The sequence below is a fragment of the Synchiropus splendidus genome, chromosome 4, assembly GCF_027744825.2.
Source record: "Synchiropus splendidus isolate RoL2022-P1 chromosome 4, RoL_Sspl_1.0, whole genome shotgun sequence".
NCBI classification, from domain to species: Eukaryota; Metazoa; Chordata; class Actinopteri; order Syngnathiformes; family Callionymidae; genus Synchiropus; species Synchiropus splendidus.
In genome coordinates this window covers 15,128,033-15,140,834 of record NC_071337.1, presented here as the reverse complement: position 1 = coordinate 15,140,834, position 12,802 = coordinate 15,128,033, and the positions used below count along the sequence as shown (strand labels likewise).

The window sequence follows — 12,802 nt, the reverse complement described above, 5'->3', positions numbered from 1 at the left end:
TACATATTACACTATAATATCATTGCTGATGTACGTCACATATTTCGGCATAAAATGAGGGAAAATTTAGAGTGGAAAAAAAACAAGTTAGAGAGTCTGGAGTCATAACTAAGATGTGACTGTAAAGTCACTACTGTACTGTAGTTTCTCTGCTGTGCATCAGTGTCTTGACGTCAGAACAGTGAGCCTCCATGTGGACCACTATGATGGGCGGGGCTTGAGCCAGGATCCAGTCTGCTGCTCCCCCTCCAGACCAGACTGACCGACGACACTCACCGGACCTCCGTCTCTCCGTGGACCCTCGACCGACGACCTGAATTCCGCCCGCATCTACAGGTAAGACGCCGCAAAACAGCGCTCAACTCCCGCCGCATTGTTATTAGTTCGTTTGCGCATGAGCAGAAGTGCCGAGAGACTCCGCTCTGGAAAAAAAGTTGAAGCAACAACTGGAGTCAAGTTTACAGAGAATAGATCTCTTCCGAGTCTCCCGTCAGTCTTTGCGGGTCTAGAAAGGTTCTCATCGAAGTTTCATCTCGCTTATTTCAGTGACACTAACGACATTGCTTCCACTGCATGTGGAAATGACACAGTTGGTCTTGGTTGTTGAAACTTTAACAAAATAAACAATTGAAATGCAGAATAAATAGGTAAAAGATGAGGCATAAGTAGCCGTCATTCGCATCATTATAGCCTGCAGCTATATTGAGCTGTTCTATAACCCTGCAATTGTTTCAAATGTTGTTGACTTCAAACAATACTTTGGGAGGTTAGTGTTGAATTTTCACACCAGAAACTGCCATCTCTGCTCTCTGGTTTGGAGACTGTCATACAAACCGGAAATAAAATCTATAAATGCAATTCCGTCTCTAAGTGGTTTGGCTGAAGAGGAACTCTGCCTGACTTTGTTACTTGTAAGCATGAAATCAGCTCCACTATAGTTGGAGTTCGGCCTGCTTGACTGTGACAGGCAGCTGTGCGGTGTCCCCTCCTGCAGTGGTCAGTACCACGCAAGGATGATCTGTGAAATTGCAGATGTTCATAGTTTTAGCTTTGGCTGCCCATCATTGATGCTGATGGGAAGAACAATGTGTGACGAAGTTGTTCAATCGAGACACTTGCATAGTCCAGACTATGAAATGTGCTGTGTCTTAATACAATGGTGGAAATGTTTGTGGAGTTCTGAGCTGCTTGGCAGCACAATTGATGGCTTCATCAAACTGTGCCTGACTGTAAAACAATAACCCTGAAAATAGTTGTTGCTCTTAAGCTTGGTTGCTACTTGCTACAGAAAATGTTTAGCTTCACCAAATTTGCAAGACAGTTGCCAAGATCACATCCTTCCACAGTGCTTCTCTCTGCACCCTGCACTCTGTTGAACTGCACCAGTCAGGACAGAGAACAGCTGTTCGGTGCTGTCTTGCATGTCATTGACCAGATGATGAACTGTATGCATTTTGAGTGTGATCCAATCTGTTGTGCCTGACAGAATGTTTAAACTGAAGTTGATGTCATGTTATTTTATACCATTTTACACTATTGGTTTGTGGAATGCACCTACCGTGGCATCACAAGAAAAGTAGTGTGTTGATGTCATCCAAACCATTTCTCCATGTTAAACAGTAATATAAGAAAAAGGAAAAAGATACTTTTGGCCGAAGAACTTGCAGAACAGAGTTAAGTTGCGGTTTGGATTTGCAGTAGCAGCAAAGAACGCAAACATACCAAAAGCTTAATGACAACACTTTGATTGAGTGTACTCTTGCAACTTCAAAGGTGGGTTTCAACAACCATGAAACCTAGTGACGAAGACATGGCTATTTGCTTACTTTAACACAGTCATTTGAACAGCACTTTATTTTCGTCAAGGCAACTATGAAACAGTGAGGTGAACTTTGCAGTCCTGCTCATGTAAATAAAGGTTGGAAAATGAACTCTATTTTCCCTCCATCATTTTGCTTTGAAGGTGTCTGTCCACCAAGACACTTAATCTTGCGAAGTGTGTCTCAGATCTGGCCTGGGGTCATCTCTCAGTTCAGCATCTATTTAGGCAGCAGCTGAACCACCCTAACATGACGCAGTGTCGTGGCTGAAGAGGCTACGCCGATCGACCTGTCCTTCCTCCCCTCATTTGTGAACAAGGTTACAAGATGCTTGAACTCCTCCACTTGTGAAGAATCTCGTCTCCAACCTGGAGAGGACTTGCCACCATTTTCCCACAAAAAAACATGAGCTCAGACTTGCTGAATCTCATTGTGAACCGCTTCAGGGAGAGTTGGAGGCCCTCTGAACTGAACACTTGAGTTCTTCCTTGACAATCAGAATGTAAATGACATTATAGGAAATTAATCAGTTCAGTTAAGTTTGTTTTGTGACAACATGTTGCTGTTGTTGTTGATATTCTGAGTTTAGAAGTGACGTTAAAATACAGAATAAATGGCTGTGATGTACAGTACCAGATGTGATGAAGCACCTGTATACAGTTTCACTCACATACACACATTTCCTTCTGACTTGGCTGCATGTGCAATAAAGTACCTTCATCTCGGTCCCTTTGTCATGACGGTGTTCTCAGCTCTGCCATCATACGGAGCACAAATACACTTATATAAAAGTAGATTGCCCTGTCGGAGGTTTTTATCTGGCTCTCTTGAGTCTTGAATTTGTGCCCAGATTCCAATATACCAACACAAGAAAGAGGCTTTGCACTAAAAGGCATGTCAAGCTCTGTAATGTACTGAGAGGGGGATTTCATAATTGGCACGATATGATACGGGCGCAGAGGAATCTGGAGGTAATTGCGCAGAGTGATAACAGGGGTTTGGCAGCGCGGGGAGAGAGCCAGGGCTGGGCGGGCAGGATGTAGGGAACATTGCCATGCATTTCCGGAGTCTGTCTTCGGACTGCACAGTGTGGTGGTTAGTGCTTCCATCTCTGATGTTGGATCATGTGATCGCCCGACGTCTGCAGTTACACTTTCACATCTGTGTTTGTTAAAAGTTTATTCTATCTTCATGAGAATGTTTCTAAGAAGCTTGAGTTCTCAGGAAACTGGAGTGGGGAACCAAATAAGACTCGGTTTTGATTGAAGTGACTTGGATTGATGGGTCTTTGGGTGTGATTGAGTCCTTTTTATAAAAAATGATAAAGAACCATTGTTTTTCTCGGCTTTCCCTGATTATTTTCTGAATTTATTTTGCGTCCGATGAAACTTATTGTGTGTTAGGGGTGTTGTGTAAAGGACATCAGTCCTGGTCAACAATCTGAGAGACTGAACCCTGCCCTCTAACACAGCTCACATCGTATCATATCTTTGCACACTGGACCTTCGTTCTCAAGGGTGCACCAGACTGTGCACTTTGAGCAACCAATTAGGGAGATAATTCAGAGTCTGTTGGCAGAGTTGCCATGTGTGAAGGAGGCAAGCCTGAGTCCCATTTCTCCCACTTACCTGCTACCCCTTTGTCTTCCCCTTAGCCCTTAAAAGTCTGCATTAAGGGGTAGAGGTAAAATATTACTCTAAGAAATGGGACACCCCTTGACTTCTCCTGTGTCATCAAACGCTGCTGTTGACTGAATGCAATGTCGGCAGAAGTGACAGTGAAGAATGTGAAGAAATGTCCTACAGTAATTTGTATTACTTTTGTTGTTCAATATTAACATTAAGTATAAAACACTAAAACCGAGACAAAGAGCTAAGACGAAGGGATTAGTTGGAGAATTGGGACGCAGTCTAAGAATGACACATTGTATATTATTGAAATATTGGTTTCAAGATCACAAATCTCTTCATGGATTTTTTTTTTTGCTGACCGGTGGCTAACAAAATTCCACAATCCAGGGGTTTCTCACCAAAACTCAAAGCAGCAAAGTGATTTTCAGTCAAATGGAAAACTGGCGCAACGAATCACAGAGATGATTGTAACATTCTGTTCTTATTAATCTCAAGTCTCTCTGTGCCATCTGTGTATTTGTTCCTGCAAATGAAAATAAACTGATTTAGGGATGAAGGGGGAAGCTGGAAACTCACCATAGAATGCTGGTGCAAGACTATGGGCTTGTGTGGTTTTACAATTCTAGCTTTAATTTTTTTTTTTTTTATGCAGCCTCTCATGTGGTTCTGTTCTCATTCTTGACTTTATCTGAGCCAATGTAAGTGCTGGATCTTGAGCTGGACCAGAGCCAGGGCAGGACTGATCAGTTTCTGAGACTGCAGCTGACAAATGGGTATGTAGCACTGCGAAAATCAGACATCGTTTCTTACATCCAGATCTTGTATTTGCCCTAACAGCTTTGAAATGCAAGGATTCCTTGCATTGGGGCAGTCATGTCATTTCATATCAGTGCACACACAGTGTTGTAAACGTGCTCCACGGAAATGATTCCGTGAGGTTTGTACTTCCCACGTTTCTCCGCTTGACCCAGCTCATCCCAAAAGTCCATCTCTTGCCCTTATGAGCAGAGACTTATGTCTTGGTGAGCGTCTTCACAGCACACTGCTGAATGTGAAGGAGCTGCCGTGTTGTGGAGCTTAACCATGTCTCTTTGACAAGCTTGAAGGCAATATCTTTGAGTGAGGACACCGTTCAGATCTTTGTCCATTTGCTCACAAGAAGCCAGTGGTTGTTCAAGCTGAAGCAGAGACCAGAAACTAGCCGGTCTTGGCCCAGATGATTATGTCATGTTCAAAAGATGAGCTGCAGTTGCCAAATATATTTAGATTTTCTTCTTTTTATTATTATTAGTATTTTTTACTTGCATTTTTTGATTTATAGCGAACTGACAGTACAAATATAATGTTATTAAAGTGCATGAAACATAAAAATAAAAAAATCATTCTTGAGCTATCAAGCCAGTAAAATGATTTTAATGTCAAATTCCATGGGAAGACCCATAACAATCTCCAGAGCTTTATGAATTGTTTTCAGAAGTCTTTGTATAACAGGACACTCCTAGAAAATATGACATTGATTGGCCTTATTATTTCCACATTTTCTCCAGCATGCAGATGAGTTGCCAATGCATGAGTCTGAGACAGTGTTATAAATGCCTAGTTATGCTTTTCCATCTTTTCCACGCCGCCTTTGTGGGCTACATTTCCAATGACGACATATATGGTTGTCCATTCCTCTTCTGAAATGCCTTCCTTTTCCCATTTCTTTTTCAAATATATACTAGTTTGTTTTGAGAGTTAACAATGCTTCATACAGGATAATAATTATATCGTTTTACTATCTGCTTTATTGTTGTATATATTCTCAAATAATTAAAATGAATCCTTTATCCTTATTTTCAACTCTAATCTTTCACATTTTTTTATTTATGAAGTGGCACATCTGTAAATACTATATTTTCCAAAGAATGTTTCTCTTTTAATATGTTATAACTTGGTAGTGATCTTCCTTTAAAATGCTTCAGATTGCAGTGATTCCCCTCTTTGTCCATCCTTCATAGCGGATGTCTATTTCATTTGGAGTGAATTCACTATCATGTGTACACCACCTAAGAGTTGTAAGATCCACCTGTAATTTATATTCTACTATTAATTTTGACACATTTTCAAAAGTGTATCTCGACCCCTGATCTAGGTTTTTTCGGAAAAGTGGTCTGCCCTGCATTGTCTCTGTTTTATTGGTTTATGGATTACGGTTATGGAGCCTCAGCTGCAGATTTACAAAATTGGACTGTTTTTATTCGTCTTGATAATTGCTGACTCTTCCTTAGACAGACTGGTTTTCAACAATTATTGTTTTGGGTTTTTCTTTCTGGAACATGGAAGCTCCAAATTGTGTGAGCTGGTCCAGTTTGTGCTTGAACTGGACCGGTGCCACGCCTGTTTCCTGTCGGCAAGTCATTTGGCAGTCCTGCTAATATATTCAGACTTGTTTGTCCTGAGATCCTCTGTTCGACAGCGACCCATTGCAGTAGTCGAGTGCGCCTGGGTTCACCCGGAGATTATGACTGACATGTGGTGTACGGGACCAGGGCCATGGACTCAAGCCCCATTGCGCTACAAGCTCACCACCTCCCTCGCCTTCGAATCCGATAGCATGTAATTTGACTGCACGCAGTCCAGAACCACAAGCGGAGTTGTGTAAGGCGTTGGATGGATCGGCAGAGCTGGGCTGTGGAAAATTTTTAACTCTTAAGTGGGTGGGAAGAACTCTTAAGATTTGGTGGCCTTGGAAACCTTTTTTCCGTCCTGGAAATGATAAAGACTGAAAGTCTAACCAAAATATTTCTGACTGGACTTGTTGGTCCTGATACGCCTCTGTGATCTTCTCCTAGCTCATACTTGCAATCCTGCTGAGACGCAAACAGATTCCTCGGATGAACTAGATGGTGTCGTCCATTAAATTCTCTGGAGTGACTTTGCTGAATGACTAACTTGGATGTCCCATACGACACATCAAATACCTTTAATGTGAATGTTAACTTAATAAACACAATGTTTGGGACTGTTGTCGGTGACAAAAGAACAAAGACTCTTAACTCATGGGTATAATGTATGGATCACAAAAGGAAAGGATGCGATATTTGGCTGCTACCATACATTAAATAAATAGAAACCAGGATGACCACGGAGTGACTTTTTTTTTTGTTTAAGTCATGTGATAGTTACCTTTTATGATAACTGCTCAGTCCATACATTTCCCACCAACTCCCTTCTCAGATCCTTGTCGCTCTTTTCAGAGTCACCTTCTGTCCTGAGACCCACAGCCGCCTCCCTGGTTTTCTCCCCTGACTTGAATCCTACAAATGAAGCGAGTCATGTGGGCTTAAAAGAGCTGTGCATGAATTCCTGAGGGCTTTAGTCACACTCTGATGAGGAGGGTTGTTAGATCAACCTCTCCCGCATGTCGTTTTCTGACATTACAGCACTATGTGTCCGATGCACCGCCTAACTGGCACATCTCCGCTGGTAACCAGCATATTGGTTTACCATCTGCTCACGGCCAGATGCTTGCGCGCCCTTGTTTCCTGAAAGTTTTTGTTTCTCTGGTAATGACCTAAGTCCGCATCGAGGCTTAAAAGGCAAAATGTTCTGGACTTCATGGATGATTAATGGTGTGAGGTCAGCGGTGATGATGTCATCGGTCACATGTTCATCCCCTTCTTCAGCCTCTCATCTGATAAAACAAACACAGGAAATGTTTCTGCAAGTTGATTGGCCGCTGGTTTCCTCTCAGTGGGACCTCAGACGTGCTCGCCTGTCTATCTCGATGGGTCGTCCTCTTCACCTTGCCACTTCCCTTTAACGCCAATCTGCCACGGCCGTGTTCCTGACTCTCCCTTCCTCTCCCCAAATTAGAGCTTTCATTTCATCCTGCCTTCTTGGCCAGCTTTCCACTGCGTCTCCACTTTCACGTCCTCACCTCACCCCCTCACTCCTTGTGGACCTCAGTTGCTCATCGACATCAGTAAGCTCTGAAGGACGTTTGCCGGTAGGGCTGAACGATATGGACATTATTTCATATCGTATTATTGCATCCCAGATATCTGGATATAGAGGCGATATAGGACCGCCACAATTATTTGACACGTGATGACGTCCACTCCCCAAAGCGTTGACCACAGGTTTAGTTCATTTCTGTTAAGTTTGGTTTTTCTCTCCAGTCTGCCGCTGCACTGTCTGCTTCTCTGGTCCTAGACCAACATGCTCAGTCAAGGCCTGGCATGTCTGATTCCAGAGGGTCTTACCTGTCCACCCCTCATTCATATAATCAGTCTTTAAAGCCAAATGTGTTCATTGACTTTGGAGTGAGAGAACAGCATATAACAATTTGTTGTTTGCGCATTTGTGCCGTTCTTCCGCCAAGGTACTTTGGACTGGACATGCATCTTAAGTTCCACCTAAATCATGAGGTCATTTCAAGTTTAATTTCTTGCATAACTCTCTGAATACACAGGAAACCATGTGTCATAAAGGCCAGTCATCCTTCGAATGAAACTGATGTTCCTCTAACTTGACTGTGAGTCCTCTCCTGCATGACTGCTGTTTCTGGCAATACACTCTTCGTAAAGTGGGCAGTGGAAGGTGATGGAACTAGTTTGTGCTGCTTTGCTTCACTGCGATTTTTGACTAGACTGACCTCCACAATGATTGCAAAATATCTCCATATTATGGGAGATGTAATTTTTTGGTACTAAATCAGCTGAATGTACAGACCGACCGTACGCTCCACGCTTGTGTTTGTACTCTCCGCTTTACATATACGTGTGTCTCTCTCTCTTCCCAAGTGGTTGTCATTGGCTGACATTGGCTGTCAATCATTGAAAGGAGGTTTGTGGTTGGCCAGTCTTGCGGATGCAGTATTGATGTTTGGCGGCTTCCTCAGCTTTACATTGCTGGAGGAGCGGGGGACGAGTCGACTTTTCAAAACAGAATGTACTGTCAAACACATGTAATAAGGTGGAAAAGTATTATTCATCTTGAGTTGGACCCTCGGTGCAACGGAGCCGCGGTTCAGCTATCAAATGGTCCGCAGTTTAGTTGATGAAGAAAAGGTATGTTTGTTTATGTTAAGGCTGTACAATGTTTTTGTCATTTGGTGGTTATTGTTATTAGTGATTTTTTTTTCCTTTTTGTTTCATCTCCTTACTACTGGGCATCTGATGCTATTCACGTCTGTGTATGTACACGGTTGTGTGATTTCCGAGTACATTTGTTGGTGTCATTTTTTGTCAGGAGACAGATTAAAAACATGTTTACACATCTTTAACTCATCTTTGATTTGTTATTCTCTAACCAAACTCCCAGTTGTTCCTCTGTCCTCGGCTCCCCCTCTTCCTCTATGATGTCACAAGCCCAGATACTCAAACCCGACAGCTCCACTTTGGGTTGAACTGGGGAGATGATGTCCCAGAGCTAAAAAGCAGACCGCGCTGAGCTCATGTGTTTACATAGCCAGGAAGGTGAACCGTGCGTGTGTCAGTGTACCTGAACAGTTATGCCATTATAGCGGCGAGGTTTTGGCTGGCGGCTGGTGCTGATGGACATGATGTCTGACCTCATCCGCAGAAAACCATTGGCATGTCCTTACATGGATATCAACACCGTTCTGGTTTTTCGGGAAAAAAAACAAACATCTTTTTACTTCCAAACTGAGATGAGATTTACTTCCAAAATGAGACTCCTACCTGGCTCTTACTTTCTATCAACTTCACCCGAAACAGTGGTGAAAACGCGCAGTGGAAAGTGACGGCTGTTGTTCTGACTCTCCTGCACTCACCGGTTAAGCATTCCTGTGTGGTCCTGAGAGGATCGTATGCAAATGTCTGTGCGTGTTTCTGATTAGGCGGCACAAAGAGTGCAGTCTATAAACCTTGCTCTTGAGCAATTAGCACTGTTCCCGACATGATGTCGACCTCAGACTGCGCTGGCTGCTGCCCCGGCTAGAACTTTCAATCTGCGTTGGTTACAGCCGTGACAGCTGACTACAGACCTCTGTTGCAATACTGATTTTACGCTACAGTTATACCCTCAGAAATATTACCTGTGTTAACCCTGTCACTTCATGTTGCTCCATTGACAATGTCTTCTCTTCTTATCTTGGTATACCCTTTGTTGAGTAAAAATATATATATATGGGTTTTTTTTTTTCCAAATTGTCTGCCAACAAAAAGTCAAATGAATGGAGAAAATCCATTTATCACCCAGGCCTACTCAAACCATAATCAAACAAGAACTGGAATTGTATTTCAAGATGATTGTTCCCCTTGGTGTCGATGGAGCACAAAGCAGGTGACCGCAGAGTTGCTAAAAGCATTCATCCCTGGACTCTCTCTCATGTCTCCGTTGGCTCTAAGAAGTTCAGTGTTGACTTGTAATAAAAGCCTGTGTCGTCTGTAAAAACTAACATCTCTTAGCGCAGTCAATTTGTTACGTTCATCTTCTTATTTGTTGCTGCATGAGACCGCCACCACAGTCTTGGCATATAGGCTACATTGGTTTTGATCCTTTCAGCAGAGCACTTTTTGAAACGACACAAATATGATCTGATAGGAATTTGTGTGGCACCGTGGGGATGTTGCCTGACGTTTCTGGGGACACAGAGGTCTGGACCTCTTTATTTAAGCTGCTGCCTCCTTGACTGGATTTTGGATCAGAGGAGGAACAAAATGGACGTACAGTATGGTAGTTGATATAATCTTTCGGACGAAGCAACTGAATTTATCAGATGAATCAATAAATACTTGTGAACGGAATTCAATGTTGGTTCTTCAGTCTCAATAAATGGAAACACTTTCTCCACGAAACGACAAACCATTTTCTCTGTGAACCGATCGAAGACTCTTAAGGATCCGCTCCGCTCCGTGGACTCTCCTCACTTAGTATTAGCCCATTTGTCAGTTTCTCTCCGCGCGCTGGTTTGCCCGTGGGAAAAGAACGAAAATATGGCCTCAAAAAAACCATTTTAATCAGAGCATAGTCCAGCGGGACCAGGCTGGCGTCGACCAACTCTTTACCTCATCAGAGCTCTGCCAGCGGAGATTGGAAGAAACACTCAGTCAGGTTTTTATTGAGGACCTCGGACTTGCCACTGGAGGAGCCTAACTGTAATAGAGTAGCTGGGTGGTGGGTGAGGTGGCAGTGGAAAGTTTTTTTTTTTTTTTTTTTTATTAACGCCAGCACTGATTCATGACACACCACAGTTGTCGAGATAACGTTTATGTGATACTTATTTACCGCAGACGGCACTTTCAACCGTTTCTGCTTGAAAGTGTGTACAACCGTATAAGTGCTTGAGTCAGAGGAGTTCTAACAGCACACCTGAGACACCCAGTTATTCACGAGTAATGGCCACCGCCGCCGCCATTTCTTTCACCACCACACGGGCTGCTTCACAAATTGAGCATGACATCTAATGGAGTGAGGATTAATTAGCCCGCACTCTCACTAATGGCTCCATCTCTTCAGATTAACCATGACAAAGGTCCAATTGAGGACCTGCTTGGTGAGTATCTGACGGGTTTACTCATATGATAGTGATCTGCTCCTCATGTTGCAGTATCTAACCGCACGTTGTAGTGCCTGACCGTCATCCTGTTGTACCTGATCATTGTGTTCTAGCATTTGGTTTCCCAAAAGCTAGCATCAGTAGCGTGGCTATCCTGGACTGTATCAGGTCTTGATCTCGTACTATGACACTCCTGTAGAGTCTCATCTTGTGGCCTTGGTTCAAGTGACTGCAATGGACCCACCTCTCTGGGAACAATGACTTCTTGTTATCACACAGTAATCGTCCCACATATACCAGAGTTTGGCTTGCGTCCCGGCACATTTTATTCATACCCCAAGTCGCTGCCGCCCGTTCTCGTGACAGCCACCTGGGAGACCACCTCAGAAAATAAGACCCCATTAGTCGGCGCGAGACTTAATGAGGAGTAATGGAACACCAGCCGCAGCGGGGCCAAATCAAATACCAGTCAGTCAAGCTCGCAACGTAAACACCAGCCGAGCTCATGGAGGTGAGCCTCTGAGCCAGGCATGGCTGCAGGTTTCACTGGGGCTCCTGCTCGAGAAGCAGTTTCAGTTATCAGAGAAAAGAACGTCAGCGCGACTCCGAGTAGCAATTATTTACAATTTCACGGCTGTCAGAGATTCATGTTATTCCCATAAATTCAGGAATTAAGAGGCTTAAACATGGCACACATTTTCACTGCTCAGATAATTTCATCCCCAATTTACCCGTAAACATCTTGCTAATGAATTAGCCGTTGCATTAGGTCTTAATATGATGAGTTTAAGTCTGAAGAATTGAGAAGCTGAAGCTCTGTCAGGTCTCTGAGAGACCAAGCAATTTCTTAGGACGGCGAACGTAGAAGTATGTCAGAGCCGAGATCCACAATCGCTGGTCTGCAAACAGCTTGCACAAAGCTCTCCAAGAGCTAGTGCTCGCCAATAAACATGTGATGTCACGATGATGTCACCAGTCAGATGTCATCTAGACCCAACAGTCATCCTCCTATAGTGCTGCCGTACTGTTGCAAAAAATGCTGCCCCTATTATCATATCAACATCATAATTATGTACGTACATACATACATAAAAGAATAGTAATCTATAGCCCTAAAAATAATAATTGCCTTTTATGTTTCCTTTAGATGGAGTTTAGAGGATACAAAATCTGGAGGAAAATACACAGTTTCTATTCATTTCAGAAATAAATGATAGATAACTAATTCATGAGCCCAATAACAAGTAAAAGACAATTGTGTAATATAATGCCCAACAGCTGAAACACCAAAGCATATCAGCACGTTTTCTGCCAGGACTTTTTAAAAGGAAAAAAAAGGAACGGAATGCAGCCAATAAAGACGTGACAGAGATCAGTTGTTGACTTTTACTGAATTGGTGAAAATAAAAACGTTTTTAATCATGAGAAGTAAATCTCTCACCGACTTTATTTCCACGAGCTTCAGTCATCGTGATGTTTCTTTCGGGATTTTTCCTTTCAAAAACAAGCCGAATACCGTCACGATCAAGTCCGCCTCCATGATGTGTTATGTGTTATCTATCTTAAAAAGAAACCATTTTTCTGATGGCATGGCAACTCTCACTTAAGCTGTGGCGGTGCGCCACGCTTGTTAACATGTAGTGGAAACCCTCAATCAGAGCAGAGAACATTCATTCCTGTCAGTAAACTGGATTATTTCAAATGAAAAGCAGCTGCTGTAGGAAAGACCCCCAAGTGTACAACTCAGACTGTGAGTCACACCCACTGTTGTTCTAGTCTCACTGACTCCATTTGATCTGCAGACTCTTCATAAGTCTGACTTGAAAGTTAGTTGGCCGAGTGTC

At 43.0% G+C, this 12,802-nt stretch overlaps 1 protein-coding gene across 2 annotated transcripts in view; it reads left to right on the top strand.

Moving 5' to 3' along the window:
• The first annotated feature begins 227 nt into the window (after nucleotides 1-227).
• Nucleotides 228-12,802, top strand: part of cald1a (caldesmon 1a) — a 33,769-nt gene continuing 21,194 nt past the window's right edge. For both annotated transcript variants that reach the window (XM_053861826.1, XM_053861823.1), the window contains exon 1: nucleotides 228-336. The gene's annotated coding sequence lies outside the window, so the exon portion shown is untranslated. The remainder of the gene's footprint in view (nucleotides 337-12,802) is intronic.